Source organism: Mus musculus, chromosome 6, assembly GCF_000001635.26.
Source record: "Mus musculus strain C57BL/6J chromosome 6, GRCm38.p6 C57BL/6J".
NCBI lineage: Eukaryota > Metazoa > Chordata > Mammalia > Rodentia > Muridae > Mus > Mus musculus.
In genome coordinates this window covers 85,744,063-85,758,176 of record NC_000072.6, presented here as the reverse complement: position 1 = coordinate 85,758,176, position 14,114 = coordinate 85,744,063, and the positions used below count along the sequence as shown (strand labels likewise).

Below are 14,114 nucleotides of genomic sequence, written 5' to 3'. Positions count from 1 at the left end.
TAACTTGTCATTACCTATTGTCCTGTGAAAGGAGGCGAGTTGTCCCTGCCCTTTGCAATGTTAGGAAGCTGCTGCCTTTAGCCTTCCTGGAAGGGCAGTGGGGTGCATCGTTGAGACTCAGTTGTTCAGTGAACACAAATCTCTTCAAGATGCACTTGGATTCCACTTAAGCCCCTTTCCTGGACAACTCTGGTGTGCCAGACTTGCCAATCCACTGAGCACAAAAGGGTCTTTTATTTTTAGTATGCATTTTCCAATGCAGGATAACTTCCATAGTTAGGATCCGGATGTTCCTTGTTCTGTGAAATTGCCTGTGCCCACTATTTAGCTCCTTTTTACATTACCAGTTTTGGAGGTTGATTCATATAAGCTTTTTATGTACCCTGCATATAGATCTTCTGTTGGTTACCTGTGTTGCAATTATATTCTTCAATGGGGGGGCAGGTGCAGCAAGGGCGTCTTTTCTCTCCCTTTATGGTTGATAGCAATTTACATTTCATTGGAGAGGACTAGAGAGATGGCTCAATGATAAAGAACACTTGTTGCTCTTACAGAGGACCTGGGCTGGTGCCCAGCACTCACATGGCAGCTCACAATGTAAGTGAAGGTCCCTGAAAAGAAGCTGTGTCTAGCTGTGAACAGTTGTAGACTCTGAAGCCAGCCTCAGGTACCTAATGACCTCCCCTCTCTTTCCCTGGGCTCACATTAAGATTATGTCCTCTTCGCCCATACCCTCACTACAAACTGGAGGCCCTAGCAGCCACTGCAGGACTTGGCTGGGCTCTATAAGGAGTAGACAGCAGGCAAGCAGCTCTAAAGTAAATCCACAGTAAGTTAGAAGCAGCAGCAGCACCAGGTGAGCAGCCCTGGCCTGGGCTTCCAGCAAAGAGAGAGGTATGGGTGGGTCCTGGTGAGGCTGACAGCACGCTGACAGGGCAAGTGTAGCTGGTAGAGAGAGAGACCAGGGCAGGCTGACTGCCTGAGGAATGAAGCCAGAGATGGGGCCTCTGGATCTCTGTACAGTAGGGATGTCATCTTGTGATCTGGGAGCAGAAGGCAGGGTCCAGCTCTGAGAACTGTTTTCAAGTCCTGTTTCCATGCCCTCTCAGGTGCCAGACCTGAATGCTCTGGCAGGGCATCTGAACAATCCAGTGCTGGGCCCGAGAAATCCTATTATTTCCATCTTGCCTAAGTTGCCTTGCAAACTGGGGTTTGAGATAACCACCACTTTCTATTTCTATTCTGAATGGTAACAAACAAGGCATGAAGTCATAGCATTTTGGAGCTGAAAAAGGTTTCAGAGTTACCTGCTCCTCTCCAGATAGGAAAGAAATGAGCTTTTGTGCTTGCTTCACTATGAGTCAAGCAGCAAAGTATAAAAACACACACAAGCAGGGGCTCCCTCTCTCCTAGAACTCAAGAGTTCCATCGTAAGGCATGGCCGTGGGCAAGGCCGCAGTGGAGAAAGGAAGACCTGCATCCAAACTCCCAGTGCCTCTGCCGCTGCCCCAGACCCCACAGGGACTAAGCTGACATAGACAAAGACAATGCTTTATTAAATCATATTCACACAAATATAAATTAGTCTCTTTGGGATCATAAAAAAAAAAAAAAGGATTCCTAGGCTCTGAAGAAAGTAGTCTTATGTCAGTCCCAAGGCACTTTTCTCCCCAGGAGATGATTGGTCACTTTCTGTGGAAGAAAACACAGGGCAGAAGTCAGATGCAGACACGGGTAGCTGCTTAACCTCACCTCGGCACACTGTGGAAGAGACTCAGACTGCTTTCCCTAAATCTTGTGTTGCTCACCTACTGACAGTGGCAATTAGGAAAAGTGTTTTGGAAAGAGAGTTTATAAGCCACACCTATTCCTCCTCCATAGCAGATGATCTAGAGTTCTGACTGCATCCCAGCACAGCCAGAGCCTGATTGCTGCTAACACAGCAGGCAGCCATGTGGTTCCTGGGGTCTCCCCCAGGGCCCAGGCTCCTGAGTGCACTAGACATGGTTCTTAACCTCACATAGTCTGGTCTGGTGTTCAGCTTCTGACTTTCAGGGTCCTCTAGAATGTAGTGAATAGCCTGGGAGGAAAACAAGAACTGTGAGAGACAGAACCCTTCAAGCTGGTGGCCAGCGTGGCTTCCAAGAAAATCTGCCCTAGGAGGTTCTTGGCAGGCTCCAGGCTCTAGCCTCACTCCCTGATGACTCTCACGTGATCCTGTGAGTTTATTTACTTCATTCCAGAGGATTACAACAGGAACTTAATCACCATTTGGAAATTACAAGCCTGATACTTTGTACAGTTGAGCTGCGAGCGAGAAGTTGCCTGTGTGGCACTTGTAGACACATGGGAAGCGGCTCCCAGCTACCTCTCACTTGAAGGCTGATCACAGCTGCCTACTGCTGAAACCTCAGCACGCAGTCACACTGCTTCTCAAAAGCAAGCCAGGCCATTTCTACTTCCCTCTGCTGATAAGCCTGACCACCCCTCCACAGACAGTGCCAACTCAACTAACCATTTTATAGTGCTGAGCACGCAGCCGGTAGGATTTATATTCTGATTTTCTCTTCTCCTCTTCTCTCTTCTTCTTCACTTCTGGAAGCTGCTCATAAATTCTTAGAAATGCCACAAATGGAAAGACAAAAAGCAGTAAAGTTATCAGGCATGAAGGCACAGGATGGCTCTGCCCACACCTCTGGCTCTACGCTGCCTAGGCATCCAGCCTCTTGAAAAGCCAGCACTGTGGAACATTCATGTCCATAGATATGGAGAGCCTAGCCTGGGTATGGTGCCCACAGTATGAAAGAGAGATGAATAAAAACACAAAACATTGACAATAGTGCTTACTTCCAGAAAAAGAATAAAATAGAGTAGGTAATATTGTTTTCCATGCCGTGTGCAAACTGTATAGTGTCAATATAATAAACAGGTATTACTGAGTACATACATACAAAACACAGACACATACCTCTATGTTTACATATATCACTATCAATTGGGGTACCCCAGGCTAGTCTGGAACTCAGTCTAGCCTTACCTTATCAAATGCTAGACTATATGGGTATGCAACACCATCTCTAGCTAATTACTGTACTTTAAATGTTTTCAGGACACACACCCAAGTCTGGTTTCATGACACTACTCTTTTGCCTCCTTTATCTCCCCCATCAAGGCTGACTTTCTATGTTATGTTCTACAAATGGAGAAAACATGGCTTAAACACTGCTTAACACGGTGACTTCCAGATTTACCCATTTTCCTGAAAATATATCACTTTTCACAGCTGAATACAATTCCACTGTATATATGCCTCACATTTCCTTTATTCACGTCTCTGCTGATGACTATTGAAGCTGACGTCATTTCTTGACTGCTGTGACTATTGCTGCAGTCCATGAATACAGAAGCATCTCAGTGATGTGTCAGCATAAGGCCTTCAGGTGTACACCCAGAGGTGCCACAGCTGGATCACAGTTTCATTTTCAGTTCTTTTAGGGGGGTGGGTTGTTGTTTGTTTGTTTGTTTGTTTGTTTTTGTGGAACATCATGCTGAGTCTACAGTGGCTGTGGCAGTGGTCTTCCCTCCCACAGTGCATGTCCTCTCTAGCACTTGCTATCATTTGTTCCTTGATGCTAGCCATTCTGACTGGCGTGAGAGGAAATCTCAAAGAGCTTTGATTTGTATTTCCCTGATGGCTAAGGATAGTGAACACATTGTCTAATATTTATTGGCTCTTTGTGTTTCCTCTTTTGAAAACAGCCTACTCAGCTTATTAGCCCATTTTTCAGCTGGATGATTAATCTCTTTAGGGTCTCTATAGAGTCTACAGAATCCTCTGTGGGTGGTGGTGTGAAACACCCACTTTGTCTCACGTGTTGGAACACAGTTGGTGGCACTGTTTGGGAAGATTGTGGAACATCACTGGAACAAGTGGCTCCCTAGGGAGGGGTCTTGAGCTTGGACCTACTTCCTGTCACACTCTACTTGAGCCAGCCTCCTGCTCCTGTCACTATGTCCTCCTTCTCTGAGGCTGGAGCTGTAGGCTCGTATTAGGATATTTTAGCAAAGCAACAAGAAAGTAACTAGACAGATGCATAGCTGTCTTCCATCTGGAAAGCCATCTCTTTACTCTGCTGTTTCTTTGCTATATGAAACTTTAATTTTATGAAATTCCATGTTCATGTCTTAGGACATTGCTGTCACCTTGATGTGTTTTGCCTCTAGCAGTTTCAGTTACTACTGTATTTAAAACACAGGAAATAAAGAAAGGACTAGAATAGATGCACCTGTAAAATACCATAGAGGTCAGAGAGAAGAGAAACTTATTCTGAGGAAAGGGCAGAGCAAGCTTCAGAGAGCTTAGGCTTACGTTGGAAATAAAAAACTGTCAGGAACAGAGAAAAAAAAGAGAGACAGGGCATCCACGCTGGGGAAATGTGTAGAGATGTGGTACAGAGGCCAGGCAGGAAGCAGGTCAGGCAAGGCAGCCACGAGCCGAGTGTCTAATGTGAAAAGTTAAGCTTCATCCTATAGAGGGCTGGGTGTCCCTAACTTCAAGCTGAGAGAGCACAAACAGGCATTTGAACACTGACTCCCAACAGAATAGACTGTGCAAGAATAAAGCAGAACATGTCTCAACCACGGCTAAGCGGTACGGAGACACATTCACAACAGGACAGAGAGAAAGCAGCAGTCAGACCTGCACACACAGAAGAAACACTACAATCACTACAAAGCCCACTCTAGCCACAAGATGACTGTTTGCAGGATGGAGGGAAGGATTTTGAGTAATATTTATTTTCTTCTTTCTACTTTTAAAAATATCTTCCAAAGATTTTTACAATTTTAAAAACACAAATCCTTGAAAAGGACGCAGTGCCGAGTGGTGGCAGCACCTGTAACGCTGGCTCTCCAGAAGCACGGCAGAGGCACGGGGATCTCAGAGAGTTCTAGGCCAAGCTGGGCTCCAGAGCAAGCGCCGAGCTAGCCAAGCTACCTATATCTAAATATTTCTTTCAAGCTATCTATATCTAAATATTTGTTTCAAGCTCTCTATATCTAAATATTTGTTTGTTTGCCCCAAACAAACCATCACTGCTAAAAACAACAGCAGCAGCAACAACCCACCATTTCAGCAACTCCATGACTGTTCTTATTAAAGCCAGCTTCTAATCAGCCCCAGAAACCTGTAACTTAGTTTTTCAATGGCATTCTTACAATCAATATGTGTTTATCAAGCTGATTAACCAATGAGTAGACAATGCTTCAATTGTATAAAATTCAAAGTCTTTATGAAAAACTCGTCTAAAGAAATGACTCAGCCCCAGTGGTTAGGAGCACTGGATGCTAGGCAGAGGAAGGACCCAGGCTCAGTTCCTAGCATCAAAATGTAGCTCACAAATGTCTGTAATTCCAGCTCCAGAAAACCGGACACCCTCGTCTGCCCTCTCAGGGACACTTGGTACACTAACATATACGCAGGCAAAACATTCATACAAACAAAAAATAAAAAGAAGTCAATCTTAAAACCACAAGAGACCAAAGCCCCAGCCTCTCACGCGCCTAACCAGAGCCACTCAGCCCTTGCTTCCCAGAGGTAAGCGCTGTTACCAGTTCTTTTGCAATGGACAGAAATACTTTACACATGCTCAGGGCCTCACAGCTATTAAAGCAAAGGCATTTGTTTTTAAACACTACCAATGAGGCAGCGGACTGAAACTGTACACACTTCGGAAACCCAAGTTATTAAGCTAATGTTGTAGAGAGCAACCCACTATTTCTTACTCTGTTAGAAAAACTCCTAGAAATGAGCTTGCTAAGAAAATTTGTTTCAAAATACGTTTTAATTTCATCTCTATGTCTAATGCAGAGAAGCTCACCCTAGGCGTTCCCCTTCCCTCTGAACAGGAACCAGGTTCATACTATCGTCTGTTTTCTCTTCCTTTCTTGTGCCATGAGAAGCAACATCAAACCTCACCCCACCTGCTTCCATCTGGGCATGTGCTGGGAAGCAGAGCTGCGGGCAGCTGCACGGAATCACTCCCGTTCCTTCAGACTTACCGTCTGGTCCTCTGAATCATTTCCTTCTTTCCAATAGGCTTGTTCTTCTGGACAGCCAGGAGGACTAGACAAGAGAGGAGGCTTATCAGGGGACAGTAAGTGTAAGGAGAGGTAGAGCTTAGTGAAGGGCTGCTGGAGCACAGGAAAGTGACTAAGACCAAGGACAAGGCGCACTTCTGAACTGCCTTAGGGGTCAGAGGCCACCGCCCAAATCTGCTATGGCAGGGACCTCAACTCCTGGCCAGCTGAGCGGTGAGGCTGCCAGCTCTCGGTAGTGCTTTACACCCCCAGCTTCCTTGTCATTTGATGGAGACTTGCCACTCAGTGCAACTGAGAGAGCACACAGAGACCTGTGCCGCAAACCCAGCTCTTTCCCTAAGAAGAGTGTAAGTGGGGGTGAAGTACGAGCAGTAGCCCATGGGTGGCCTTCCTTAGAGAGGCGCTGTGAGAACAGTGCCAGGCAGACCTCAGGTCAGTGCACCAGGGCTCACTTCTTGCCACACTCTGGAACCACAAACACCAGGTTAGTTCACAAGAGGCACCTTTCTTATGGCAGCTTGTCCTTTTAGAGGTGCAGTGGCAAGGCCAGCGGAACCGGCTTACTGGGGTCACAGACACATGACAAGCTAAGGTGGGCCAGTCTAAGGAGACTCACGTCTCAGCAAGCAAAGCCACGCTCAGCATCCTCGTGCTGCCTGGCATCTGCTCTCAGCAAAGTGACATGAGCGCATACCTCTCCTGGGCAGGGGCCTCGCTGAGTGGAACAGAGCCTCCCGCTCACTCTGGAACAGGCTCTGGAGCTTCCTCTCCTGGACAAGTAACTTCAGACGCTTTATGCGCTCCCCAGAGTGGGAGATGAAATCAGGTCTGTGAAGCTGAAGTGATTCCTAGAGGAGAGAAAGCCTCGCATTAGTGACACAGACTGTTTTCCAAGTCCCCAGAACAACAAGCAAACTAATAAAAAAACCAGCACCTATACCACAGGTCTGGGGAGCCTGAGGGGAGGGCACACCCAGGGAGATCAAAGGAAGCCCAGAAACACCTTTAGGAAAAGCTGAGAACCAAAGTGGGGTCACCTGCAACTCTTCCAAATGTTGATGAGACAAGAGGTCAATTCATTCACTTCAAACAAATTCCTCATTAAATATTTCCTTTAACCACCAAGGGGGCAGAGCTCAGGGATGAGCTCTTGGTTTACTCTGCACAGTGACCCAAACACTCGGCCTGATCTGTACACGGGGAGCCTGCACACAGCAACAGAGCCCTTCCTCTCCTCCCAGTCCACAGATGCTGAGGACGGTGGAATGACTAGACCCCAGCATGCCAGCCACACACCCCACAAACACATATGGCTAAAGTCAACCTCATGTCACTGTGCCTACCTGCAGAGTTGCTCTCACAAATGGCCGAAGAGAAACCTGGCCACTATCCCTGCCTGGGCCTCCCAGGGACCCACGACTGTTCATGCATTGGGCCTGCCAGTTTTGTTCCCTCAGTGGCTCCCTCCAGGGTTTGGTTTTGGTTACTGGTTCAAACCAGGAGATACCAGGTCTGTAAATCTTGGGCAGGTTTTCCTTCTTAGATCCTGATTGTCCATTTTCCACAGGAACGAACCATGAGACACCTACAGGAAATATTTTCAAGAACAAACATTTTAATAACTGCACCCAATGACATCAAAGAAATGTATGTAGTACTGACTTGCATGGGACTCATCGGTTGGGGGTGACAATCTTTAGGGTGCCCGTAAATTGGTCTCAACTACAGAAGACTCTACATAAAGTTCTAGTTACTTTCAAACTTTTCCAATGTGGTGGCTGGCAGCTGGTGGAGTACAAAGAGCTCTCCACAGACTCAGACAGGTCTTTTACTAGTTTCCGGCTACCTGGAGTTAGAAACCGACCTGCACAGGGATTTGGCTTGTTCTTCCTTAAGTTTTTGGTCTGCAGATAATTGGAAAGAAACTTTTTCTCTTTGGCTTTTTCTTCTGACGAAGAAGTCACATCACTGTCCTCTTCCAATCTGGCCTCACTAGAACTGGGAGTTGGGAAAGTCACCCCAACATCCTGAGTGTATTTTTTGACACCAGCCACAATCTCCAAGTTACCTGAGGAGAAAGACAGATGTATCATGGAGCAGACCGGAAGCAAGGCTGGCAGGCTTAATCAAGACAGATGGTGAGCCCCTATTAATAACTCAAAACACCATACACTGCATGGGGAGAGGGGACAAAGAAGGAGAGGAAGAGAGGGGAAAAAAGGCAGACTGATGCAGAGGAAAGAAGGTTTAATTCTTAAGTGGGTTTAGCTATCAGACAGAAAGAAGAAATATGGATTCCTTGGTTCAGGCTTTCATGAACTCTGACAGCAAGATAACAGGACAGTAAGTATGTCTGGCCCAGCTGCCAATCATCCAGGAAGAGGAAGAAAGAGGTGATGATGGCGAACTCAAGACTTGAAGGAAGAAGGAAAAAGACTGACTTGTATAAAATCAGAAACTCTCTAGCTCTGCTCTCCAGTTGTTCACAACAAAGGACCCCAGACACCGTCACGCAGGCCACTCTCTTCCCTATTCTGCTTTCACAAAATGCACACAGAAGCACTTTTCTGAACATCGAGTTATAAAGTATATATGCATGGGACCTTCCAGTATTGGTAAAATAAGATTTCTTTATGTTTGAGTATGAGTGTTTTCTCTTCATGTATGTCTGTGTGACAAGCATTCCTGCAGAAACACTGAATTCCCCAGAACTGGAATTACACATGTTTGAGTATGCTTGTAGTATGTATGTGTGTATTGGGAAGTGAACCAAGACCCTCTGCAAGAACAACCACTGCTCTCAACCATCTTATCAGCCCGTAGAGAGAGCTTCTTCATTCTACATAAAATTTCTTTATGGGAAATTACAATAATTAATTTCAACATTGATACTGATGGCTGTCAACATTGATTTTAAGTGTATCTACTGGCCAAATTCCAAATGCAAAAAATTCTGGGTCAAACTAAATTTGATAAGAACTGCCAAACTGTTCTTCACAGGGGCGGAATTACTTGGACCTGCTATGAAGATACTCATTTCCCTAAACTCTTACTTAGAAACTTGCTATTTTTCAATTAGTACATAAAAAAATAGCATCTACACATGCAGATAACTTTTAATCTTTACACCTTTTATCATTTTAAAGTTAAGTAAGTGTGCTGAAGAGGTAGGTCTACATCAATGCAGAACTTAAACTCAAGGGACTTACCAGCTTGTACACCCTTGCTCACCATGCGTACAGTTTCCTCATTGGAAAGAGCAGAGTCCAAGCTCAACAAGCTCCCAGGAGATGAAACAGAGTCAGAAGAAGTCATATGGTTTGCCACCTGGAAAAATGAAGAGAGACTCTCTCAGAATGACCTGCAGCCAGAGATACAGTTACTCACAGGGCCAGCCAGCAACACAGTTCAAAGCTTGTGAGTGATGATGTGACATGTGTCTATGAGAGGGAGAAGCCTGCTGTGATGACAGGACCCAAGCTACTGCAACAGAGAGGTGGGAATGTCCCTCAGATCTGAGGAAACCAAAGAATCTGGTAGCTACACCTTAGTCTTAAACATCTCCAGAATGAAATTCTCAGCTGACATTTGTAGATAATTCTGGAGGTAAAAGAAATGCTAACCTAAGTGATGAAGTCCATAGCAGATCCATCAATCAGCAGATCTTATATATCAGACAGATACCAAAGAGCTGCAATGCACCTTAAGAAATCCCAAATAGGCCAAGTGAAAAACATACAAAAGCCCCTTTTAACTACATTCAGAGCAAGTAGATTGAGTTGAGGGACAGAAGCTGACACTGGTGGGTGAGAAAAAGTTCAAAATATAGCTGAGCAAATGCCCCATAAAACTGTTTAAAAGAATAATAAGTGAGTGCTAATAGCCCACTAGTTAATCCCAGTGTGAAGCAGAGGCAGAGGCAGAGGCAGAGGCAGAGGCAGAGGCAGAGGCAGAGGCAGAGGCAGAGGCAGAGGCAGAGGCAAATCTCTGTGTGTGAGGCCGGCCTATTCTATGGAGCAAGTTCCAAGACAGCCAAGGCTGAGAGACAAACCCTGTCTCTGAATGAATGAATAGATAGATAGATAGATAGATAGATAGATAGATAGATAGATAAGATAGATAAAGTCTGTAAGCAAGATCACAAACACAGAGGTCAGAAGAGGGCATCAGCATCTTCCCATATCACTCTTAATCTATTCCTGTGAGGCAAGGCCTCTCCCTGGACCTTGGGCCCACATTCCACAGATAGACTGGAAGCAGGAAGCCACAGCTTTGCTTAGATCTGGGATTACAGGGGTATAAGGAATCACAGCTTGGTAGGTAGGTGCTGGGATCTGGCATGATGGCACAGCAGCTGTCCTTTTCCATGGAGATACTTCCCCAGCCTAAGAGGGTTTCTTAAGCCTGCTCATCATAAACTGTCTGGGGGAAGGAGAACCCTATGGGGGGGGGCCGGGGGGGAAGACAGAATCTTTTGGAAAGAAGTTTAGTCATCAGCGTTTCTTCTAAGTGCCAAATGACATTTTTATAAGCAAGTTTGATAGAACCATAGTGCAATTCAAGCACTTTGAACTGGACAGACTCCAAGACCTGTGGGAACTTAGCCCAGAATCCTGGAAAAGGGGGAGCCATGATAAGACACCTGAAAGCAGGAAAAACTTTGATTTTCAGAAAAGTAAGTCCTATAAACTGGTAAGTTTAACACCATCGACCTGTGAAATTTAAAACTGATCTCATGGATCTGCTAATGTGCAGGCATGTGAAAGTCAAAGGCTCACAAATGTCCAAGCATGGTAAAGACAAAAACTGGCTTGCAGATTAGCCTTTTCCTGGTAGACATGGTCACTGAATAGCATCATGTCTAGTATGCTTATATTGAAGGACTAGAGTCCTAAGGGTTGAAATGACATACTGGCAGACCATGGTCAGTCCACATTTACCTAGTGTTATTTTAAAGCTCAAAGAGGCTGTGCCTGAGTGCATACTTTGCACTGTATAGAATCCCCACAGAGCACCTCCTGTGTCTGTCTCTAGGTTTGGTTGCAGCCATCCCTGCCTTTTTTGCATATCAATATCTTGGATTTTTGGAAAGCAGAATTCTATGTCATAAACACCCAGAGTGCCTGAGAGGCTGCAAAGCTCTTAAAAACAGGAGTATGGCCCAAATCAAATCAAAGAATATTTAGTATGGATAGTTATATAAATTAAAGGTCAGAGCACTGTAGAGACAGAATGGTAAGATATTTGATGTAGGAGAGGAAACAAAACAAAACAAAACCAAAGTCAGCTCCAGGCCTAGAATCCTAAGTTAAGAACAGTATAACAGAAACAAAACCTGGCGTGTAGACACATCAGTCAACACAGAGTTGAGAGTGCTAAGGTAAACTCTTAAGATTATGGTCAGCTAGGGACTCAGAATAAATGAATCTTCACATGCCAATTGACGCTAGCCACCACACCACATACAAAACATGCACTGAACATGGATGCAGATCTAAAGAATTACTAAACCCAGCAGATATGTCCAAGCTTTTCTGACATTGCTCTGACAGTGCAATCTTATCCAATGGTACACTCACACTACAGGTCGAACATGCCTGCATCAACTTTTAAAATGAAAACACAGGGAAAAAAAACCTCAGGTCTAATACTCAGGTCTAATAAAAATAGCACAATCCACAAGGGGAAAATTGTTACACCAAACTGCATTATTCAGCCCTTAACTTCAAATTTCATTTCTAAAATAAACAGAAGTGCCAGAATAGGAGACATTCTCAAGTTATACATCTTATAAGACTTGTTACAAGAATACCGAGCTGATAAGAATAGTTAAAACATGATACCCAAAAGGCAGAAAAGTGACCCCAAATACATAAAACTCTTACTAAGTGAGCAGAAAGACAGACAACCTGGTTTAAAAATAGGCAAAATTGAGTATCCTTGTCAGCAAAGACAAACACACCAAAGGTCTTCACTATCCAGTCACCAGGAAGGTCGGATTAAAATCATGGCAGGGAGCCTTCTCATCATCTAGTATGGCAACCGTTCTGATAAGATGTGGAAAAAAGTGGAATGCGCAACACTCTGCACACAGGCACAGGAAAGAGCAAAGCCACTTTGGGGGAAAAAAGGGCAAAAAGCCACAAACAGTAGCAACGGAAAACCAAACCAAAAGCCCCCAAAACAAACAAACAAACAAACAAACAAACAAGCCCAAAAAGGGCTGGAAACAGTGAGTGGTGTATGCCTTTAAGGCAGGGGCAGGCAGATCTCTGAGTTCAAGGCCAACCTGGTCCACAGAGTTCCAAGGTAGCCAGGGCTACACAGAGAAACACTGTCTCAAAAAGAAAAAAAACCAATAAATGACTGAGTGAATGAATAAGTGAATTAAAAAAAAGTTTCTAAAAACATTAAAAAAAATCACAAACCATTTCACACTTAAAAGAAATGAAAATGCTTACATAAAACTTCTAGACAAATGGTCATAGTTTAGTTGTATTCCAACAACTAAAAACAATCTAAAGGCAGGTGTGGTAGGGAATGCCTTTGATCCCAACTCTCAGGAGGCAGAGGTAGATGTAGCTCTGTCAGTTTGAGGTTAGCCTAGTCTACGAATCGAGTTACAGAACAGCCAGGAATACACAGAAACCCGTCTCAAAAAAAAAAAAAAAAAAAAAAGAGAAAAATTAAAAAGAAAAATAAAAACAAAGAAAAAACAATTCAAATATCCACTAATAGACACAATGTGATAAACACCCACATAATCAACTACTACTCAGCAGGAAGAGGAAATACTGAAAGCACATCACATGGGTAAACACTGAAAACACTGAAGCAAACAAGTCATCTGCAAAAGGCTGTATCATCAGTGACTATGTGAACTGTGCAGAACAGACAGGCTAAGGGTTCCAGAAGCTGAAAATAAGGAATGACTGACTATAAATAAACAGACACTCTAAAGGTGGGAGAGCTGAGGACTGCACAACTCACTCGCACTAGACACTTAACACTGCTGCCTCTGCTGAGTCTGAGGCCTGGGAACAAGAGTGGGGCGCACACAGAATGCTCAGGCTACATCAGTTCTCAGGGTTCACTAGGCTGTATTACCAGCTCAAGAGAGACTCAACAAAAAGACTTCAAGTGGTGAGTGTGGCAATGAAGATAGGAGCTTGATGGTGTTAGGTTGTAAAAGTGTTTTAGCCTATAAATGTGGCAAACCATTCCTTCATGCTTAGTTCAAAGATCCAACTTTCAAAGTCTGATGTCCACAAACAGATCCCCAAGAAGGCTGCTGTATTTGAGAAAGGAAGTGGAAAGTTCTTCCATACAGTATGTGTGAGGAATGGTTAGAATGGATACCTAGAGAAAAAGATCTTGTGACCTAAGCGACCTAAGGTCACTAAGAAAAAGCGACCTATTTCCCATGCCAGAATTCAGAAAGGAAATGGCTTTTTGCAATCTTAATAGTGAAAACTGTTGCTACTTAGGGACTAAGACATATGCACTGGTCTCCGGATCTGCTGAAGCAAAGGCTGGTGAGTCCTGCTTCAGGCAGGGTGTGAAAGCCATGGATAGGAGCACAGGCCTTCTGAATTTCCAAAGACCAGTTGCATTTACAGTGCATATTTTGGTAAATTGCTATGAAAAGACAAACATTCAGGGTCAGGCAGATTTCTAAGTTCGAGGACAGCCTGGTCTACAGAGTGAGTTCCAGGACAACACAGAAAAACCCGTATCAAAAAACCAAAAACCAAAAAAGGAAGAATGAAAGAAAGAAAAGAAAGACAAGACAAACATTCAAAACTATAGTCTAAAAAAAGTCCACCCAACAAAAAGTGCTTATGTACAAATGTCCTTATGACATGAAAGGACCTCTATGATGGTGAAAGTCAAATGAGACAAAACAAATACTAACAGGGATGTTCACAACTTGGAACATTCATACTGCTTCTGGGTGTAAAGTGTAAGGGCATGTTTGAACAGGAATTTGGGATTGGAAGGAATTTTCCCAAGCT

General features: G+C 44.3%; 1 pseudogene; it reads right to left on the bottom strand.

Moving 5' to 3' along the window:
- Alms1-ps1 (ALMS1, centrosome and basal body associated, pseudogene 1) overlaps window positions 1,538-14,114 on the bottom strand; it is a 34,717-nt pseudogene continuing 22,140 nt past the window's right edge.